This window comes from Acomys minous (assembly GCF_964271855.1).
Source record: "Acomys minous genome assembly, chromosome: 5".
Taxonomy (NCBI): Eukaryota; Metazoa; Chordata; class Mammalia; order Rodentia; family Muridae; genus Acomys; species Acomys minous.
Genome location: NC_140494.1, coordinates 130,219,338 through 130,241,429, shown reverse-complemented (window position 1 = coordinate 130,241,429; position 22,092 = coordinate 130,219,338). Strand labels below are relative to the sequence as shown.

Genomic DNA, 22,092 nt, shown 5'->3' with positions numbered 1-22,092 from the left:
TAGCTAATAAAGTTCCTGCCCTGCCTGTGCTGTCATGCAATGCAACTGGAACGTAAGCTAAAATAAAAACCTTCCTCCCCGAAGTTGCCTTTGCCAGGGTGTTGTTGTTGTTGTTGTTGTTGTTTTATTTTGTTTTGTTTCACAGCCACAGAAACAAAACTAGGACCTGACTTAATGTTGGCTCTCTTTACTTTCAGTTTCACTCCTTCCATAAGAGCACACTGATTTAGATCGACGGCACCTCACTGTCAAGCATGGTAGATACACAGAGCACATAACATACTAACTTTACATTTGAAACAGTGTTCAGTGTAGCCTGGACCAGGCTTGAACTCATTGCGAGCCAAGGACGTGGCTGAACTTCTGATCCTCCTGCCTCCACCTCCTAAGTGCTGGGATTGTACCTCCATGCCTGGCTCACGTAGTGCTAGGAATCGATCCCAGGACTTCATGCATTCTTTCTACCCACCCAGCAACAGCACATCACTTCGATGGGTCGTTTCTCCACTGCCTTCATTTTATCTTCATAACAAGAGCACATATATATTCTTATGTATATATAAACAACGGGGCTTATATATTATATATTCTCCATTACATATGTTTTCAAATATCCTCATTTGATCCTTCAGTGGCTGGTCTCTGCTGTCGTTTTCCATTGTTATGGATGCTGTGTCTTAGAGTATAGACTCTTCCTCAGGGATGATTGGCTGCCCCCCACCCGGCCCCCAGATACTGAGACAGTTTCCCACCGATTCAAAGCTGATGGTCCCCTCGTATGCTGGCACAGTTACCCACTGACAGCCTTCAGATGCTTCTCCCCTCTCTTAGGTGAAGTGAGACACCTCATTACAGGTCACCCTCCTTCCCAAGAAAAGCTGCACCCGTGACACGCACGGGTGAGGATGCCAACCCTATGGCCGTCTCACTCTGTCCTGGGCCACTGTGCAGGGCCATGCTAGCCCCAGAGAGCTTGATGAGCTCAGACGCGGTACCCCAAGCTCCACCCTGGTTACCTGCCTTGAAACCAGGCCTCTTCCTCCACCTAGTCTTGCTTTCTCTTTTCTCTTACCAGTGTTGATCCGAGGAGAGAGTCCAGTCGCCCAAGAGGACTGTTGTATCCTAAGTGCCACCTCAGAGTCGGCTTCCTGGAGAACCCACATGGAAGCTGAGGCTCAACGAGACTAAATGAGCCCTGTTTGGGGCTAGAAACAGCAGGGCGTCTAAAGCCGCGCATCCTAATGGGTTGTTAGTGATATGGCATTGTTCACAAGAGGGTCTCTATCTTTGGTTCCACAGCCAGCATCCCACTGCTGCCTAGTGTCTTAGCTTCACAACAACAACAACAACAAAACTGAACGTGAGCCACCACCTTGAAAGTTCAGTTTTAGGTAACTGCTTTAAAACTGTTTAATTTAGGGATTATAGCTCATGAGGCTCCACCCTTAGCAGATGCAGGGGTATTGGCAGTTTATGTTGAGAGAAAAGTACTTTTCTCTGGGGATATGGCTGCTTGTAGCCTGCTAGTATCCTGTTGTATGGCCCTAAACCCATGGTGCACAGGGTTGTTGGCATACTTCAGCAACATACAGTCAGCACTAGTCTGACTTGGGGCTTATTACTAATAATCATTTTTTAAAAAAAGAAACTAGGGAAGGAGGTGAGCTGGAGGATCTCAGGGGAGGTAGTAGGGGTGGATGTGACCAAAATATGCTATACACATGTATGAAATTTTCAAAGAATGAATAGGATGCTAAAATAAAGGCAAGGCATTTAATTATATTAAATTTAGGCCAATACTGCAAAATATCCTTTCAATAAGCTTTTGGCAGACATTGTTTGCTGTGCTTTTCTCTGGGTGAGGCTTCCACTCACAGAACATTCCAGCTGAGAGTAGCTGCAGTTTAGATGGCAAGCTGTTGGTGTGTCTGTGGCCCTGGGACAATAGCTCAGCTTGAGAAATCTGTGCAGCTCTCCCGCTATAGGAGACTGGTCATTCAAACCCTCCCCCACATCTCCCCACTCCCCAAGACGAGCCCATACCAGGCCTCCCCCCCTCAATCCCAGGCCAGAGCCCACAGAGCTGACTCTACCTGCAGGACCCCACACTGAGGTACTAGACCAGAGACATGGGTGAAAAACGAACCATACAAGTAAATGACTGAGGGAGATAGATGTTTGGCTAATGCAAGTTAAAGCCAAGCCAGGTTCTAAAGGCCCCTAAGAGTAAGTATTTACCACCAGTGTGTTCAAGGTATCAATGAGATCTTGTTTCATAAGGAGAATCATTACAAACTAAATACTGGCAGGGTGGGGTGACACACGCCTTTTATCCCAGCACTCGGGAGGCAGAGGCAGACAGATAACTGAATTCAAGGCCAGCCTGGCTTACACAGCTAATTATAGGATCACCAGGACTGTTACACAGAGAAACCTTGTTTCAAAAACAAACAAAAAACAAACAAAGCAAAGCAAAACGAAAAACACTCAGTGCTGTGGGAAAGTGAGCAAGAGGTAAGAGATGTAGGTAGCCGAGTCACAGACAAGGAAAGGGCTTAAAAATGTCAGGGGAAACTCAACCAGTAAACTCAGAAATACAAGCCACAGTAACAAAATGCTACTCTCCTGAAACTCCTGAGAATGTGGGAAAGCACAGCAAAGCACAGCACCTGTGCTTCCGGAGGGAAGGCAGCCAACACTGGCACCACAGAACCTTACAGCGTTCAGACACAGCAAGCCCTCTTCCGCAGTCTTCTGGAGAAATAATCAGAAATGCAGACGTAGATGTATGGGCACAGATGTTAGTCGGAGCCATTTATTTTTGCCAAGGCAACCTGAATGCCCAATCCTGTGAGCTGCATGCGCACTGAGCACAGGGCGAGGAAGTGTCTTTAAAATGAGGGTGATCAGGAGAGGGGAAGTCTCAGTTTGTGAAGTGCTTGCCTTGCAAGCGTGGGGACCCGAGTTCAGTCTCCAGAACCCATTTGAAAATGCTGGGCCTGGTAGCACACACTTGCAGAGTCAGGATTAGGGAGGTGGAGGTAGGGGCTTCCTGGTGGGGTGGGGCTCATTGGCTACACAGTCTAGTCTAATTGCTGATCTCCAGGACAGTTAGAGACTCTGTCTCAAAGGAGGTGGTGCTCCTGAGGATGACACCTGAACACACACACACACACACACACACACACACACACACACGGGCTCTTTCTCACTCTTTCTCTCTCTTTCCATCTCCCTCCCCCTTCCCTCCCCTCCCCACCCCCACACTTTAAGAAAGCATTATTAAAAATGACACTGAATAAGACACTATTGATTAAAAAAAAAAAGGAGTACTTTGGTCACATCAACTTGCAAAGGAAAAAGGAGAAAAAAATCATCTATATACTATGTTTGCAGCAAAATTAGCTCAAAGCAGAAGAAATAAGACCACACAAAACAGAAAAATGCCTGCAAGACTGTCTTCTAACATTGGGATTTGAGGTTATGGAGTTCTTTGTATGCTCTTAGGGTGAGTGAGGCTCACACACAAGGTCACAAACTTCCATTGTCCGCCTCTGACAGATGAACAAGTCATTTCACTCCCCTGAGAAAGACCACCGTCTCCTCAGGAACTTGACCCAGGGCACTTCCTAGTCCAGATGCCTGGAGAAGCCCAGGTCTGTCTTCACTGTACACGGGTTGGCTTGTTCTTAACCCTCAGACCAGAGGACTCAGGCAGACTGTACTCATGTGTCTGGTTTCTTTGGTTCAGCATTAAGCTGTGAGCCTTATGTTTACTTCAATTGTCTAAATTTTGCACTTTGCACTTGCTGGATTCCAAGGGTTAGAGGAGAAAGTGATTTTTCTGAAAGCAGAGACCTCGTTCTTTGATGGGTCACCTCTGGTCTCCACTCATTTGAAGTGTGGTCCTTCACGTTCTTGGCTGAGCTGTCCCACCAGCTCCCATAGACAAGTGCCTAAGACAGGTTTACTTAGCTCCCGATGCTGAAGCCTAGGAAGGCCAAGATGTCAGCCCCCTAGTGAGGGTCTTTCTGCTGCATTGGCACGTAGTCGGCGGACTTACCAGTGTGTGTCTCTCCTCTTATGACCTCACTGATGCATTCCTAGGGGGCACACCATCAGAACCTCATCAAATAGCTTTATTTTTGATCGCAGATTTGCGTTTATTTGTTTGCTTACTTATTCAGTCAGTTGTATGTGTGTGCTCCGGTCATGCCATATGTGTGGAGGTCAGAGGGCAACTGGCAGGAACTGATTCTCTGCATCCATTACGTGGGTGCTGGGGGATCAAACTCAGGTTGTCAGGCTTGGAGGCAAGCACCTTTACCTGCTGAGTCATCCAATCTTAACTACCTCTCAAATGCCCGTCTTCCAAATACCATTGGTGTGAACTTGGGGCTCCAGTAACCACCATGTGAGCTTTTGGGGGGCCCACATTCAAACCATGGTATTCCTGTTGCTGACTCCCCAGCTCAGGCTGAGCCCCTCATTATGACTCAGCATTCTCTTCTAGTAACTTCTGCTTTGGAGAGTGGGCCTACCTCGGTGCTCTGGAGACCCTGCACACACCCACACCACACAGGCAAAGTCTGACCTAAAGCAGAATGTCTGCTGGCCTCCCAGGCACAGAGCCTGGGGTGCTCGTGAGGAAACCACAGCAAACTCACCGCTCAGCCACTCACTTCCCCACATGCGTTCCCCAAGGACATCAGGAGGCCATTGCTTGCTCCCCAGGCTCTGGTAAGGGCTGGAGCTTTCTGCTTTCCGCTGCTACAGCAGCCTGTGACCCTGTAGTGCAACTAATTTGTTCTCCGTCTTAGCTCGCTTTCCGCTGCTGTGATAAAACACTGGGGGGAAAAAAGCAACTTGATGAAGAAAGAATTTATTTTCAGCTTACAGCTGGAGTCTGTCCTGAGAAAAGCCAGGGCAGGAACCCAAGTTAGGAACCTGGAGGCAGGAGCTGAGGCAGAGAGCCATGGAGGAGCACTGCTTTACTGGCTTGCTTCCCAAGGTCTGCTCAGCTTGGCAGGCACGCTCGAATCTTAGACATACATAGGCCTTATGCATCCTAGGACCGCCTGCCTAGGCCCTACACACAGTGGGCTGGACCCTCCCACATCAATCATCAGTCGAGAAAACGTCCACACCAATCTGATGGAGGCAGTTCCGCCTTTGAGGAGCCCTCTTCCTAGGCGATCTTAGCACATGTCAGGCTGATGAACACTGAAGCAGCTCACTCCCGGAGCAGAAGCCTCACTGGTCCTGTTTTTGGCTTCCCTCCCACTTTTATTCTGGCGTCATCCTGTGCAGGAGCCACGGGGAGTTTCATGGGTTATCCGTTCTCTTACTGTGTTAAGCGTGAGGAAGAATCTGGTCCAGATTGTTCCCTTCGGCTTGGGTATGGTCATCTCCTGGTTTCTATTCCAAGGCCTTCCGTCACAGTGTCTGCCTTTGAGGGGCACGTTGAGTGAGCTTCTCAGTCAGGTTGGGTTGGGACCTACCTCCACAGCCTCATGCTAACTAGGTCATGGCTCCATGCACTGTCACATTCTGAGGAACCGTGGTTAGACTTCAGCATATCAGTTTGGGTGGGACACAATTGGATACAAGAAAGACATCTGTGTTCTCAACTAGAGTTGAGTAAGATGCTGGGCCTCAGAAAGTACCGAACTAGAGTGTGGAAGGTAAGAAAGAGAAAAGGGGGACCTGTCAGGACATCCCGCAGGAGGACCAGGGCGGCATCAATCCAGAAATGGTCCCTCAGCCTCGGCAGACATCCCTACCTGTAAGGGCTTAAGAGGGTGAAGGTTGTAAGCTGCCAGCCGAGTTGCTCATTTATAACACAATTCTTTCAGAAACAGGAAAGCTCTTTTCTCCCAGCCAAGGCATGGGCTACTTTCTCTGGGGCTGGGTCCACAGAAAGCCACAGTCATTCCAAATTCTTGTGAGACTCTCAGGAGATGCCTATGAGAGACCCCCGCCAGGGGCCGTTTACCTCAGTCCCCCAGAGGCCTGAAGGGAAACCCAGAGATGAGGGGGCTTCTTTCTCTGATGTTGTAGGAGACTCTGTTCCTATCAGACTGACAGACCGTTCGTTAGTTCTGGAATGCAAAGGTGGGAAAAGAACCTGGGTTCTACTGACATCTTATCGAGTAAGCATTTTTTTTAGTTGTTGATGCTTTCTAGCCAACGGCCTGTCTTTTTACTGACCTCAGGATAATACAACATATCCCTTCATGCCCTGTCACATGGGACACCGCTTTGAAGCCATGGATGTACTTAGCCTCAAAAGCCAGCAGCCTCACAGAGCCAGTCGCGGATGTTCCAAATCTGGGAGAATTCCTGGACACGGATTACATTCAGGCACAGGACAAGATGTGACCCCCTCCCCAGACACATTCTGACCCATACTCAGCAGCACCTCTACGACTGGGTCATAAGTTTAAAAGTTAAAATCTTGGCTGAAGAGATATCTTAGGTGGTAAAATGCTCACCTTACAAGCATGAGGACCCGGGTTCAATCCTCAGAGCCAACATTTAAAGGGGACAGGGCACCAGGAAGATGGAGAGAGGTGGACCTGTGGGACTCTGACCAGCAAGCTTAATGGAACCAGCAAGTTCCAGCCCAGTGAAAAACCAAGTCTCAGAAAAATAAGGTCGTTGGGGTCCTCAGGAAGCCCCCGGACTTGTTCCTCAGGACCCTGTCTACCTCATTCTGTAATCTTCAATGGCTCAATAAGTAATTCTGAACATGTCAATAGAAGCCGGGTTCTTGTTCCATCTTTACACATTCCAGGACAGTCAGTCTGTCCGTCTGATAAGAACAGACTCTCCAATAACGTCAGAGGAAGGAGCCTGCCCCTGTGTGCTTCCCTTCAGGCTGCAGGGCACCTGGATGAACGCTACATGGAACACTTGCCAGCAGACAGAGGGAGATTCCATGTCCAGGGAGGAAGTGGCTTCATGGGCTTTTCTCTGCCTCTGACCCTCAGCTCCAGAAGAGAGTGGGGCCGCACTTCTGGCTTAAGTTCCTATGCTAGGAGGGGTAGCCATGGTAGTGGGGTGTGTTCAGGAAGAGAGAGGGCAGCAGCAGGTACCTCAAATGTCCCAGCTCCTGTGTGTTCGAAAGTTCTGCAGAGGAACAAGGCCTCTCCGTTCGGTGGCCAGTGTGGAGTGACAAGTTCTGCGTTCCTCTCCTGTCTGCTGCCAAGTGCTCCATGTCCTGTCCAGGTCCTTAACTGCATTTGTCCTTATAGACAGCCACCAATCTCTCTCAAGGGCAATAAACCGCCATTATAATGGAAAGGGAAGTTTTTTGCTTACTGCAAAGAAAACTAGTTTAAAGTAAGCATGCAATACTCTTATCAACTACCTGCTACATAGACAAAGTTGGCAAAGTGAGTCCCTGCTCCCCCTTTCCTCGCTCCTTGGCAGACATTACCAATCTATCACAAGGCATAGTTTTGGAGACTCCCTTCACAGCAGTCCATTCAGACATTAACAGTCGATAAGAGCTAGCTTTAGAGATGAGTCCAGGTCAGAGACAATTAAAAAGAACAGGAGGTGTGCTTCATGTTCAAATAAGCAAGAATTCTACATCTCAAATTTGACCACTATGTAACAGGAAATCACTTTGACGTTTTATATCATTGCTATATCCCCCATGCAATGGCCACTGGGACCCTCCCAGCCCTGGGAGTGGGGAGCTCAGTCCCTTGCAGTGCATTGCATCTGTAGACTGATTTAAGTCATGGCAAGGCAGAACCCTGGTGTTTGCACCAGCAGGGTACACTCTTACTTGCTGAGCTGTCAGGATGTCAAGACACGACACCTAACCCAGTCTTCCCCGGAAGGACATTTGCTAACTGGAAGGCTCAGTTTTCCTCACTGGAGTGCCAAGTCAAACATGATCCCAAGCCCATTTGGAGGGGGTCAGTAGTGCATCAGGGACTTCCCAGGGGACAGTTCTTGAAATCAGCAGCTGCTAGGAAATCAGTGCTCCACAGTGAAGGGAGCCATCATCTTTTTTTCTTACTCAAGGTGGATTCCTTGATGTCACAACATAAACTATGAGTCACACTGTATTCTGCTACTTTTCAAAACCCAGCAAGTGTTAACAGGCCAGACTCAAGGTGGCCCGGGGGGAGGAGGGAGAGGGTTAGATGCACAGGGAGACACTCCAAACCCTTGGTCTGAGCTGTTCAGAAACATACATGGTCTATCCAGTGCTTCTCAGAACCCCCCCTTCACTCTCTCTCTCTCTCTCTCTCTCTCTCTCTCTCTCTCTCTCTCTCTCTCTCTCTCTCTCACTCTCCCTGTGAATCCAAATAAATCATGGGAATCAGCTGGGCTCATCCATCTGTAACGTTACCTCATGTGCCACTTCCCCAGGAGGCTTTTCCTAACTTGGCAGCCAAACAAATTACCCCCTTCTCTGAGCTCACATTCACCTTGCATGGAGTCCATTATAGCTTCTTCCAGACACATTATAACTATTTGTTTGCATGTCCATCTCCTTTGTGGGCTCCAGAGAGCTGACATCACGTCTTACTCGAGCTTGAAAGCACCCGCCTGCCTCCTAGTAGAGTCCCTGGCCAATAGTAGCTACACAGCTGCATGATTGATATTCTTCTGCAGAAGAAGCCAGGGAAACAGGACACAGATATGGTACCTTGAGTACGGTAGCATCTGTGCAGCTACTTTTATAATTGACTGTAGAAAAGTAAAAGAGACTGAAGAAATAGTGAAGCATATTGTTTCACTTTCTATGTAGGTTGAATATTCCTGATCCAAAAATCTGAAATCTGAAACACTCTGTACGCTGAAACTTTGTTGAGTGCTGTTATGTTGTACAAGGAGGAAAAGCCCACATCTGACCTCTAACCTCTGACCTCAGTGACATGCCATAATGAAAACACAGGTTCATTACAAATACGGTGGAAAACCACCTACAGAGTGAGTTTGTACGATGCCTATCAAACAAACATAAATTGATTTCATACTTAGCTTTGGATCTCATCCACAATATGTCTCATTATATATGCAAAATATTCCCAAATTCAAAATACTCCTAGTCCCAAGCATCGCAGAGGAGGGCTATCCAAGCTGTGTTAACTCTCTTAGACACACACACACACACACACACACACACACACACACACACACAGGCCATGTAGAGGCCAAAGGTTTCTAGTTGTCCTTGCATGTTCCTTGGTCATCCTGTTTGAGGTGGGTTTTCTGGTTATTGATGAAAGAACACAGTCTCCCACCCTGCTCTTGGTACCAAAGCATAGAAACTTTTGCCAAAACTTCAGGCTGGTTGGGTCTGATCTTCCCATCCTTGCCTTTCCCCCAAGAAACAAGGTGGTTGAAAGTTGTCGATCATTTCCTAAGATTTTTTCCTCTTTCTTTTTCCTATTTTTTTCATAATGCCACTTGCTCAGTGGCTAACTCATGGGGCCCACCAGACTATGAACTTGGGGCATAGCATATTTTTTACCTCAAAATCCTCAGCTATCTCTTGCAAAAGTTGAACAAAGCCCCCGACTTCCTGCTGGCATTCACAGCTGGTATCAAGATGGCGTGGGCAGGTGAGGGGGTTCTTCAGCTTTGTGTGACTTAAGCTGGGAAAGCAGTCGACCACCCCTGAATTCTGGAATAGACGCTACCAGGGAATGTGCATGAGGAGGGCTGGGCAGAGCTTCCAAAACCGAAGCTTTTGACACTTCAGCTTCTGGGTTGAGCCTTCTTAGAGCAGAGGTGGGGAGTAAGCAACCCAGGCTGAAGTCTCAGGTAAAGGCTAGGTCTTGACTTTCTGTGGGCATCTTTCCAAAATCTTTCCAAACAGATGAGTTTACTCTCCAGCTCCAAAGGAGATGCTGAGCTCGTGTTGGGGACGCCTCCTCCCATCCCTCCTTCCTCTCATTTGACATTTATCAGTTGAACATCTAACTCATATAAGAGGTTATAAATGACCAAATGGGGACCCAGGTGTCCGTCCATAAGAAAGACACAGACTCACGGCTACATTACAACTTCCATGGGTACCACCCATTCTTACCTTTTGGGTTCCCTTTCTACATGAGAAATATGCATATTTATATTGGCCCAGAGACAAATTCAATCCAGGTTGGACTTATTATATAATCTATTATCACTTATTCGCTTTGCACTGATTTACAGAGAAATTGGAGTGAAGCCGGTTCCCAGGACGATGCCTACACCATGGAGTCTGTGGTTTATAGAGGAGGGTGGCTTTGAACCTACATCCTCAATAATCACAAGTTAGTTTCTGCATGTTCTTGGCAGAAGGGAAGCAAATGAGAGGTACAAAATGTCTTTCCAGCACCAAAGCCAGTGGTGGTGGCTTAATAATCAGAGGGGGATTGTGGGCATGGCTCAGTAAATAGACTGCCTGTTATACAAGCATAAAGACCTGGGTTAGGAACTCCAGTAAAAGCCACATAAAAGCCAGTACCTGTGACCCCAGTGAGGGAGGCAGAGACAGGCAAGACCTGGAAGTCAGCTGATCAGCCAGTCCAGGAAAAAAAAAAGTGAGGTCTGGATTCAGTGAAGAGATACTGTCTCAAAACCTAAGGCAGGGTGTGACAGAGCAATACTGGTGTCTGGTCTGCACATATGCACACTCGCGTGGCATTGGCCCGCTCACGCATAACTAGGGATAGGCTGAAAATTGAAGAGATTAAACAACTTGCCTAAGATTGCACAAACTGATAAGGGACACAACAGAGGCAAGACTTTGGCCCAGATCCATTGTCGTCAGTTCCCATCACTGTAACACATCGCTCAGGAAAGTCAGTCTGAAAGGAGGAAAGGTTACGTCAGCTCACACCCAGTCAGTCCTGCCTGCTTTGCTCCTGTCCCTTTAAGCCTGTGGTAGAGGCAGAATATTATGACAGGGACGTGGTTTGAAGGACACTGCTCACATCATGGGATCCAGAAGAAGGGGTGGGGAGCTGAGGTCCTGATGTGAACGCCCTCCAAGGCCAAGCTCCCAAAGACCTGACTCCCTTCTGCTAGGCCTTACCTCCTAAAGCTCCCGTTATCTCCCAACACCACCACAGGCGACAAAGCCTTTAAGACGTAGGAAGACGTTCAAGACACAAACTAGGGACTGGAGAGGTGGCTCAGCAGTTAGGAGCGCTCGCTGCTCTCCTAGAGGACTGGAGTTTGGGTCCCAGCACTGCTGTGGAAAAACATACAATCACCCATAAGTCCGGCTTCAGGCAGCATATTCCCTCTTCTGGCTTCTGTGTTCATGTGCACACATATACCCAGCGACATACATACATGCACATAAAAATAATACTAATAATAAATCTTCCTTAAAATATCCAAACTATAGTACTCAGTCTCAAAAAAGAAAGGGAGGGGCCCTGGGGAACCATAGCAACAGCCCAGCCATATATACTTTCCTTGGATCTTGGCTAACAGCAACCTCATCTGTAATGTGGAGAGAATGTGACTTCCTTCACCTCGTGCACAGTGCTGTGGTCAGGACCAGGTGAGTCAAAGACACAAACATCTGCCAGCCATGAAATATTCTGGAAGGGACTCAAGTCTGTGTGCTTATCTTCCAATAAGTGGCTCTTCCCACAGTAGGCCTATAGCAACCCCAAAGAGATGGTCACCCCGAGTTCCTGCCAGGTAAGAAGGACAACCCAGTTGATAGATCACTTCACAAACACTCCAGTGCTCAGCCTTTTCTGGGAACATCGGAGGCAGCCCAGTCCCAGCCTCTGCCAGGCATTACCCTTGTGCTGGGCATGCCGGAGCCACACCTGCAGCTGGGGCCCCTCTTGATTAGGAAATGGAGCCCCTCCCTTGATCTAGGACTCTAAGCTGCCTCAATTTAAAAAGATACCAGCTTTGTTGCTGGGTCTCAGATACTAACTTCTGAGAACTCCCTGGCCCTGGCAGCGGCCATGATTCCCAGCTCACTGCCCTACTTGCAGCCTGACTCTGCTTCGAGCATCCTGTCCTCAGAAGCACAAACCTACTGGCTTCTGTGTGCTGCTCATCATGCTTTTCACACACTGCCCCAGCATCTTCAACTGGACCCCACACACACACACCATCCACCTATCATCCTCACCTACCAGGGACACCCTACCCCTTGCCTTACTTCCTGGACCCTGCATCCTCAAATATGTGCTCCTCAACATCTCTCACTGCAGAGATTCCCCTGTGCAAAGTCTGTGCTGTAACAATCTCATCTATTCTTGGAATTTCAACCAATGGGAGGAAGGTCCACAGGTGCACAGTTCATCTTCAAGTAAGAGCAGTGGAGCAGGAAGAGTAAGAGATGAGAACGTGGGGGGTGAATGAAGGCTGCCCCCACCTTACTGCATGTTACAGAGGACAAAGCCCAGGTTCAATGGTGTCCTAAGTGCACAGTCAGGCACAGACAGGTCTGCGGTGGATGGATGGATGAGCAAGCAAGCTGTGCTTCCTTCTCTGGGTCCTGGCACACTTTCTGAAGTTGTCCTCCATCCTAGTGTAGGACACGTGCAAGGTCAGGAGAGGAAACTGAGAGCTGGGAGCTGGGAAGATGGCGCAGTTGACTAAGTGCCTGCCTGTCAAGTACTAGGATCTGACTCAGCCTCAGAACTGACCTTTTTTAAAAAGCCGGGCATGGTGGAGCACACTTGCCATTCCAATGCTGGGGAGTACAGGCAGACAGACCCATGGCGGCTTACTGGCCAGTCACCCTGTCCTACTTGGTGAGCTTCAGGCCACTCAGAGATCCTGTCCACACCACCTAAGGCTGTTGCCTGCCTCCCTCGCCATGCATGCACATACATGCGCACCTGCACACACATGAACACACACACACACACACACACACACACGAGTTGGGGGAGGAAGCAGCTGGAAACAGCCAAACCCTATGGCAATTCTTTCCTTTGAGGTCCACCCTAGAGCTCATCCTGAGGTATCTAAGGAAACATTTCCAGTACTGCCAGGAAAGCTGAGGACGGGAGAGCGAATGGGTAGCCACCCAGCTCCTACTGTCTCCTTAAGAGAGCTGAGTCCCACCAGCTGTTGTCTCCTCTTGGCTGCAATGGTGAGCAAGCCCTGACTCTCACAATCCACCTCAGCCCCCTTCCCACCCCAGACCTCCTCAGGTGGGCATCATTACCTCATCCAATTCATAAATGAGGAAACAGCCATGAGATTAAATGACTGTGTCAGGATCAACATCAAAATAAAAGTCATGGGACTGAGGTGAGATCTCCTCTCCACCCCACCCCCCAGATCTACCACCCCCCCCCTTTTTAACTGAAATGGTGCTACCTCATCTTTAAAATATCAGCAACTTTCTCACATGCTCTGTTCCCTCCAGAATGTGTTATTTTTGAAACTAGTGAGGAACTACAGGATGGTGAAGATGTAAAGGGCTCTGAGACGTGTTGGTCCAGCGCAGAGTGGGAGAAGAGAGAGGAGGCTGAGCAGACAGGCGGTAAATCATCCCCGCCCTGTTTGCCCTGCTCTTAAAATAAAATAGAGCAGAAGGTGGCAAGGCCCATGCATCATTTCCCGGGAGCAGGCAGATGCTTACACCCTCTAGGGTGGGGGTCTTTGATTTGGAAAAAGGCAGACATATCGTGGTTCCTCCCATAAGATCTCTTTCTGGGGTCCCAGCACACTGCCTCCTGGGGCTTAGCTCACCAGGACGTCTACCCCACCCTTCCACACATCGTTGCCTCCCATCTGTGTCCCCAGTTGGCATCTTCTGTTGCTACACCAGTGACTTCATTTTTCACTCTTAGCTAAAAATGGGCCTCTCATGATTTTCACCCCATCCTGGGTGTTGGCAAGCTCAAGGAGTTGGGCGGGGCCCGCTTCCAGGCACCGGGGGCCACCAAGCATGACTCACCATCCAGAAGTGTGAGAGGACTGGATGTTGAAAATCCAGCCGACAAAAGTCACTGCCTTTGTCACTAGGGCTTCTTCCTCCTTCCACAAGGCAGCTACATTCCTGGAGACGAGAGTGACAACCCAGAACCCTGTGACAGACAGAGCAGGAGGCCCACAAGTCTGTCACATATCAAGGCAGATTCTAGATTTTGTTTCTCACACTCAGGACCAAATGTTAAGGACCACTTAGAAAGCTGTCTGGAAAGGAGAGAGAACACAGGCCTCTTGCTGTGTTCCCAAATTCACAAAGCCTTAGTACTGAGAGGGAAAAAAAAAAGCTTAGAGATAATTGATTCCAATCTTATTATTTTATAGAAAAGATCTTGAGACTCAGCAAGGCCAGTGACTTGACAAAAAGCACACAATGAGGGGAAGAAGCTGGGGCCTAGAACCCAGATCTCCGTCTCCCAGCTGCCTCTCTCTCTAACAGAAGCAGGGAAGGATAGTATCCTTCCAGGAGAGATGGCTCAGCTGAGATTTCAGCTTTCCTCTTTGTACTAGTTACATTTCCTGTTGCTAGGACAAAATATCTGGCAACAGGGATGTAAGGGAGGAAGGGCTTGTTGTGGCTCAAAGTTGGAGGGTACACAGTCCCGTCACCATGGAGATGGCATGACAGCAGGAGCTTGAGGCTGCTGGTCACACTGCATCTGCAATAGGAAAGCAGATGAATGCTGGTGCTCAGTGCACTTCCTTCTTTTTCTTTTAATTCGGCCCAAAACCACAGGCCATGGGATGATGCTGCCCACGGTTGGGAGTTGGGGGTGTGTGAAGCATCTTCCTGTGTCAGTTAAACTAGTCTGAATAATCTCTTACAGACAAGGCCAGAGGTTTGTTCCCATAACTGACAAGCAAGATTAACCATCACAGTCATTCATCTTGTCACACACACACACACACACACACACACACACACACACACAGAGAGAGAGAGAGAGAGAGAGAGAGAGAGAGAGAGATGGGTTGGTTATGTGTTTGTTAGGCAGACTCTTCCTGTCTGCTGGTGGAACATGGAGATATATGGGGTTAGGTGAAGAATCCTCGTGTGTGTGTGTGTGTGTGTGTGTGTGTGTGTGTGTGTGTGTGTGTGACACACACAGCCAGCCTTCTCTCCAGTAAGGAGCCTGTTAGCTCAGGACAGATTTAAAAGTCATGGAATCAGTATACAAAGAGGGACAACACACTACCTGCCACAGCCAGCCCAGAAACCCTCTCTGTAGCTTCCCAGAATGTCGCTGCCCTGAGCTGCGCTACTGAGAAAAGCAAGCAGCCTTTCTTGCTCTGTAGCTGCACAGATCCAACAGATGAGAGCCTGTCAGACATCAGCCAGCCTTGCCCTTCAGCTGTAGTCTAGGCAAGTGTTCTGCCTTCTAGAGGCCACCTACTGCTGAGTCTTTGTTCATGACATAGAGGTAACCTACAGCAGACATAAACATCCTTGCCCCGCCCCCAAAGATGGGTTTGCACTGCAGGGACAGACAAGGCTTCTCTCAATGTCTTTTCACATCAAATTGCTGTGGATGAAGATGATTGGTACCAGATAGACAGATAATAGGTAAGTAAGATAGTAGATTGATCAATACATACATACATACATACACACACACACACACATACATACATACATACATACATACACACATACATAGATAGATAGTAACTAGCTATCCAGATAGATGATAAATAAAATAGTAGATATATAATAGATCAATAGATGATAGAGATAGATAGATAGGTAGATAGATAGATAGATAGATAGATAGATAGACAGATAGACAGATATATCTTTTAGAGAGATAAATGATGGATAATAAAAAGATTGATAGATGATAGATAGATCAGTAGATAGATGACAATAGACAGACAGACAGACAGAAGCTTGCCCACCCTCTGTAGAGATATTGAAAAGTAAACATGTCAAACCTGTCCATCCACTTCTTGATAGTAATTCCGTCAAAAGATCTGACTGAGGCAGAGGCAGATCCGCCCACAGTGTTCTGCAATGAGCCTTTTCCCCTTATTCTTTTAAAGTGGAAAGGCTTCTTCATTGTTTCAGTTATAGTCACATAGGCAACACGGGACACTGCTGTGGGCCCCCAAAATAAGATTCACACATGGGGTTTCCCTCCTGTCCTCTTAGGCCAGTTAGAGCTACCCTACCCCCACTCCACTCCTGAACTTGTCAAGTCATCACCCAAGCGATGATTTTTTTTAAAATTCAGACCTCTTTTCTTGTTTTCCTAGGAAGCACAACTCATTTTGTAAAGTATTCTTGGCATTAAATTCTTAGATACACATGTGATATCAGCTCCCACAACTCTGTAAAAGTCAATCTTTGTAACTCAAGAGTCACACGTACAAAACCAAGGCCACTGCCCTCTAGCAAACACACCTGACCCTAGCAGTGTAAGCATCACTAGCAGGTGACCACTGTGTGACTCAGATTTCTTCTGTGCCCATCCCCGGAGCAGCCACCTCCCACTGTCACCTGTCCATTCCTCTGTGCCCACCCCCAGAGCAGCCACCTCCCACTGTCACCTGTCCATTCCTCTGTGCCCACCCCCGGAGCAGCCACCTCCCACTGTCACCTGTCCATTCCTCTGTGCCCACCCCCGGAGCAGCCACCTCCCACTGTCACCTGTCCATTGTTCATCTGCAGGGACCGCCACTCATACCCTGACTACTGTAGGGAAGAACTGTGGTTCTCCCGTTTGATTTTTATTTCGTGTGTTGGCATGTTTGTGTGTGCATTTGTATGGGGCACAGAGTAACAGCTGATGTCTTCCTCAGTTGCTTTCTGCCGTTTGTTTGTTTGTTTGTTTTTTGAGACACTGTCTCTCACTAAACCTAGAACTTGCTCATTCACATAGCATGATTCGCCAATGAGCCCTCCTGTCTCTCTCCTCCCCCCCTTACCCCCACCCCCATTCTAGGATTATGGGTGAACATCTCTGCGCCTGTATTTTTCTGTAGGCTCTGGGATTCGAACTCAGGTCCTTACACTCGCTTGGCAAGCACTTGACCACTGAGCCATCTCTCTATCTCTGTCATTCCAAGCCTTTTTAACTAGAATCATGTGTATGCTAGTTTATTATGCAAATATTTGGCACTTACTCATTTCATTTCCAGCCTCACATGGTTATCTCTGTTCTACGGCTCAGGGTTTCTGCAAGCTAAATAACTCTAAACAAAGCCACAGCCGTTCCCCCTACATGCTTTTCAAAGCTGGCACCGGGAGACCCACATTCTGAACCAACCGACAATGCCAATATCACCGCAAATCACCTCAGTCTTTTCTGAGACTAGCTTGGCAGTGCTTAACAGCAGTAAAGTGGCCACGCCCTCTTATACAATGGTTTTAAGTTTTATTCTAAGAGAATAGATAGTATGTCGGCACAGAGGGGCTTGTGAGAAAACGGTTATGACAGAGGAATCCATGGCTGCCAAATTAAAGATCCAGCTCAGCATTTTCACTCACAGAACAAATGTTTGCCAAGTGCCTTCTCTGGACGAAACATGATTCTCACACCAAGGGTTCAGCGGTGGAAGAAAATATATCTATATATATATATGGAGAGAGGTGATTCTGCTCTCCTGGGGAGGTTTTATACTCAACTGTCTTAGGAGGGCAAGCCAAAAATGGAAAAAATAGCAACCACATAAATGAAATTGTCTCTTAGCCGTACCAAAGAGGTAGAAACAAATGACAGAATTTATTTTTATGAATATGTTTGGTTTGATCCAATCAATATATGCAAAGTACTATTTCAGTTTGTACTTAGCTTAAGAAACAAATTCATATACCTTCAGATTCAAGTATTATATTTTGTACTTACATCTCCATTTGAATACCAAATTTTTGTCAGAAATAACAGCCTTAATTTACATATTATGAAATTTACCATTACAGGGGCTGGAGATAAATCAGTGGTTAAAAATACTTGCTGCTCTTCTGGGGGAGGGGGTGCTGGAGTTCAGTTCCCAGCACCCACATGGCAGCTCACAGCTACCTGTTCTTCAGCTCCCAGGAACAGGGTATGCTTTTCTGGTCTCTGAGAGTGTACACACACACACACACACACACACACACATACACACACACACACACACACTTTAATTGGCTTTCGTGTGTTCCTCCTGACTTTCACTAAAGATATCGTAGCTGACCACACATTTTCCTTAATTCCCTGTCCCTGGGAAAGCAGAGCTTTTCTGCTTCAAGCGGCCCATACCCCGCATTCAAAACAGTTTGCTGGATGAACCCATGCATGGATAAGCATTTAATGGATCTGACTAAGCCCACACGAGCCCAGAATTCCAGTGCTCTGGAGCATCGGAACCCCCGACCCTCTGTGAGCCGCGGCTTTGTTCCCTCCTCCTGCCTCTTAACCTCGGAGCTTTCCAAGAATCATCTGAGTGTAACCTCAGTAAATGTTTTTCATAATTGAAGATATCCCAGACCTGCAGCCAGCAAAGCTCCCAGCGTGAACAGACGCTAAGCGAAAGCTTCGTGTTTGTACAGAGTCAGGAGACTGGCGTGCAGAGCAAGCCAAAAATATAAACTCAAAAATATAAGAAATAAGGCTACGACAGCTTTCTGGACCCTTAATGTCAGCTTATTAAAAGAGCATCTATCGTCCTTGCTCACTGTTCTTCTCAAATGGCACTGGTCCAACTCGGCTCCAACTCCCTCTAATGGCCAAAGATCTCTGTCTCTGTCTCTGTCTCTGTCTCTCTGTCTCTGTCTCTGTCTCTTTCCCCAATGTGTATGTCATTTTCTCTGTCTCTCTCCCTGTGTCTTTCTCTCTGTGTCTCTGTCTCTCTGTTCCCGTGTGTGTGTGTGTGTGTGTGTGTGTGTGTGTGTGTGTGTGTGTGTTTCTCTGTGTGTCTCTATACCTCTCTATTTATGTCCCGTGTCTGGCTCTGTCTCTCTGTTTCCCTGTGTCTCTCTGTCTCTCTGTCTCTGTCTCTCTCTTTCTCTCTGTCTCTCTCTCTTTCTGTTCCTATATCTCTCCCATCCCCCATCTTCAGGTCTCTGGGAGCACATGTTTGTCCAGTTCTCGAAATCCAATGGTAGGGGAAAAGGGAACACGTGGGACAGCTCACTTGGCCATCTTCTCCGAAGCATCTGCTGGGGAAATTTCCCTACAGACAGAAGCCCCTGGTGTGTTTCTCCAGGTTTCATGGTAAAAGTGCAAAGCAGGCTGTCTCCAGCCACTCACATGAGGGCATGGGCATGAGAACTCAGCGAGGATGCAGGGGAAGGGGTCAGGCCCCAGCATCCACACAGCAACTCACAACCATCTTGAGCTCCAGTTCCAGGGAAATCTAATGTTCTCTTTTGGCCTGTGTGGGTGCTGTATGCACTGGCACAAATGCAGGCAAATAGTCACACACACACAAATATAAGTAAATAACATACATGGTTTTAATATATTAAATATTATATTAATAATATATTAAATAATTTACATGCAATATATACATGTATAAGTATACATATACAGGAAGGGTAAATGTGATGGAGATGGCAGGTCCTTTAACCAGAAAGCTTTGCTTAGGTTAAGTGGAATAAGAGTAAGAGCAGTTGTCACCTGGTCTGTCCATCTTCCCCTTGACACCAGAGACCGGAGGAAGACAGTAGTCCAGCAGCTCCACCTTACAGACAAGAGGCATAGAGTAAAGTGGCAGCATCGGGAGTAAAATGTAGAGACTGTGGGTATCGGAGGCCTCTCCAGCTCCCAGTTATGGAGAGAGGATCTGGAGGAACAGAGATGCCGACCCTGCCTCGCAGGTTCTTATCCACATCCTTCAGCCAGCAGCAAAGACAGGCATGTCCCCACTGAACAGACGGAGCAGTCTTCAAACCCCAGCATGGCGTCTCCGGAGGACAGAGAGTGTCGCATCTCCATCACTCTTAAGGCAGTAAGGCACAGCTATGACTTCACACTGTGAAGCTGTTGCAAGAACTATAAACCTCCATTCTCCCTGGGCTTAGAAGGGGGACGCTCCAGAGCCTCCGGCCTGGACCACTGCCAGCATCCAGTCCACGACCAGATGAATGCAACCCAGGATACAGGATTCCCTTGTTCATTTTCCCCACACTTCCCCCCAGAGGCCACAGAGGTGTATTTGGCGGTGTGTTGTATTCTTTCTTTTGACAAGTGGAAAGAGGCCAGATTGGGAGGCTGTTCCTGCCAATGGCCGACCACGGACATGCGCCTGGGGCTAAAGGGCCTGCTCAGCTTGTCTGACAAGAGGCTTATACCAGATCTCAATACCAGAGTTGCCCCCTCTGAAGATACAAGAGCAGGATTACCCACCACATCAGGCAGACAGAAGTGGCAGACCAGGGTCTTTAAGGTTACCCCACATCCCATAGACATAAAAGGGGTCCCCCTGCATCCAGTAGGTGCCAGTGTGTGAGTCAGTTTTTGAGGCCACGTGGCTGTTTCCTCCTCCTCTCCTTGACCCAGAGCTCCCCTTGTCTTCTGAAGAACTCCTTTCCCCAACTACAGTGTACATGGGGTTCATCAAAGGAGGGCACCCCTGAGACTTTAGTCACCCCCACCATTAGATACCCCCTGCAGACATGAGCTCATCTGATCTGAGATCACACTGAGGAATAAGTGGAAAAGTTAGGACTCTTGCTAGTACTAGCATTTCTACACAAAATACCTAGCAACAGAAAGTTTCCAAAAGGAAAAAAAAAAAAGAGTTCGTATATCAAATCAGTTATCTTGGGGGTGACCAGGGACCCGAGTCTGAATATGCATTTACTTATGTTCTGATACACTTGTGTACGTCGGTAGAAGGCAGCTTTATGTACTATTTTTAGCACCTACATCCGGACTGTGACCTGATGCAGGAAGGCAAGTGTAGCAGGCATTCACACCGGTATCCATATCAGCAGCTATTGGTGATGACATCTGTATTAAGGCTTTACAGAGGACTTTTGGTGCACACAAAAAGGGCTAGGAAGTCAGTGCTGTACCTCTTGGTCTCTGTTCTCAGCGAAGACTGGAGATCACCTTTAGCCCTGTTCTATAGGGTCCAAAGAATGATCTATAACAGCAATGCTTTCTGTTTGGAATGACTGGGTTTATGAAGAATATAGCAAAGACAGTAAAGAAATAAGTGGTGCATGCACACGAGCTGTGCCCATATCTGACAAGGCAGAACAAGCTGATGGCCTTGTGGTGCCCATGAGCTGCAGAAAAGTTCAAAGTTTCTGGTGCCCCTATGGGAATGAGCATCTTTGACCTCTTCTGGGGCCTTCTCAGCTTTCCTGGACCTTGGAACCACTGAGATCCATTTTTTGGAAGAATGACACAGGATAATGATGATGATGATGATGATGACGACAAGGAAGAGAACGACAGAGACACATAGGGTTGAGGGAGCTGTAGGCTTGTTGGTTCTCAGCCTCCTGAAGATTTCTGTTTCAGCTTCAGCCCAGGGGGAGAGATGAGATTCCACAACAACTGGCTTTGATGATCTTGTACAAGATTTCAATACATCTTCAGTGAAATGGGGGCACCTGGACTTTGCCTTCCCCCTCTCCTGGACTTCCAGGTCCTGAGTCAGAAACACCTGGCAAAGGAATATCGGGGGGGGGGGCCAAGGCTGCTGCACTCAGTGTCTAAGTACCCAGATAGTCACCAACCCAGGACCTTTGAGGGGGTCTTGGAGAGCCGTGCAAGCCCTGAATCCCCCAAACCAGCTCCAGATTGGGAATCACAGGGACCTGTTTATAGGTTGGATGGTGTATGGCTTGCGACTCCTCATTATATAACCAGAGAAGAAAATTATATTGACTCCAGATTTCTGAGGAAGGTCTTGGCTCACTTCTTCAACTCCAGCCCAAACCTTATTTCAAGAGCACTTCTGTGACCAAGATCACTAAGCCAGATGGGACAGGGGAGGATTGCCACACAGAGATGGACAGTGAGGGCCAGAGAGAGACACAGTGACCCATCAAGAAGCAGGTGATGGTTACAGAAGCGATCTAGGTGTTCCAAGATGCCCATCCACCCTGGATTTGCTCCTAGAATGTTGGTTTCGGTCCCAGTAGTCTTGTTAACCTTTAGAAGCATTTGGGTTCTTTCACGCCCTTCTCACTGCCTATTGCCAATAAGCTTAGCTTTTCCT

At 47.8% G+C, this 22,092-nt stretch overlaps 1 pseudogene across 1 annotated transcript; it reads left to right on the top strand.

Annotated features, from left to right (window-relative positions):
* The first annotated feature begins 19,815 nt into the window (after positions 1 to 19,815).
* LOC311597522 (HCLS1-associated protein X-1-like) lies at positions 19,816 to 21,914 on the top strand (annotated as a pseudogene). The gene is made up of 2 exons: positions 19,816 to 19,866; positions 21,367 to 21,914. The product of its transcript is annotated as an HCLS1-associated protein X-1-like (transcript).
* Positions 21,915 to 22,092: the final 178 nt, after the last annotated feature.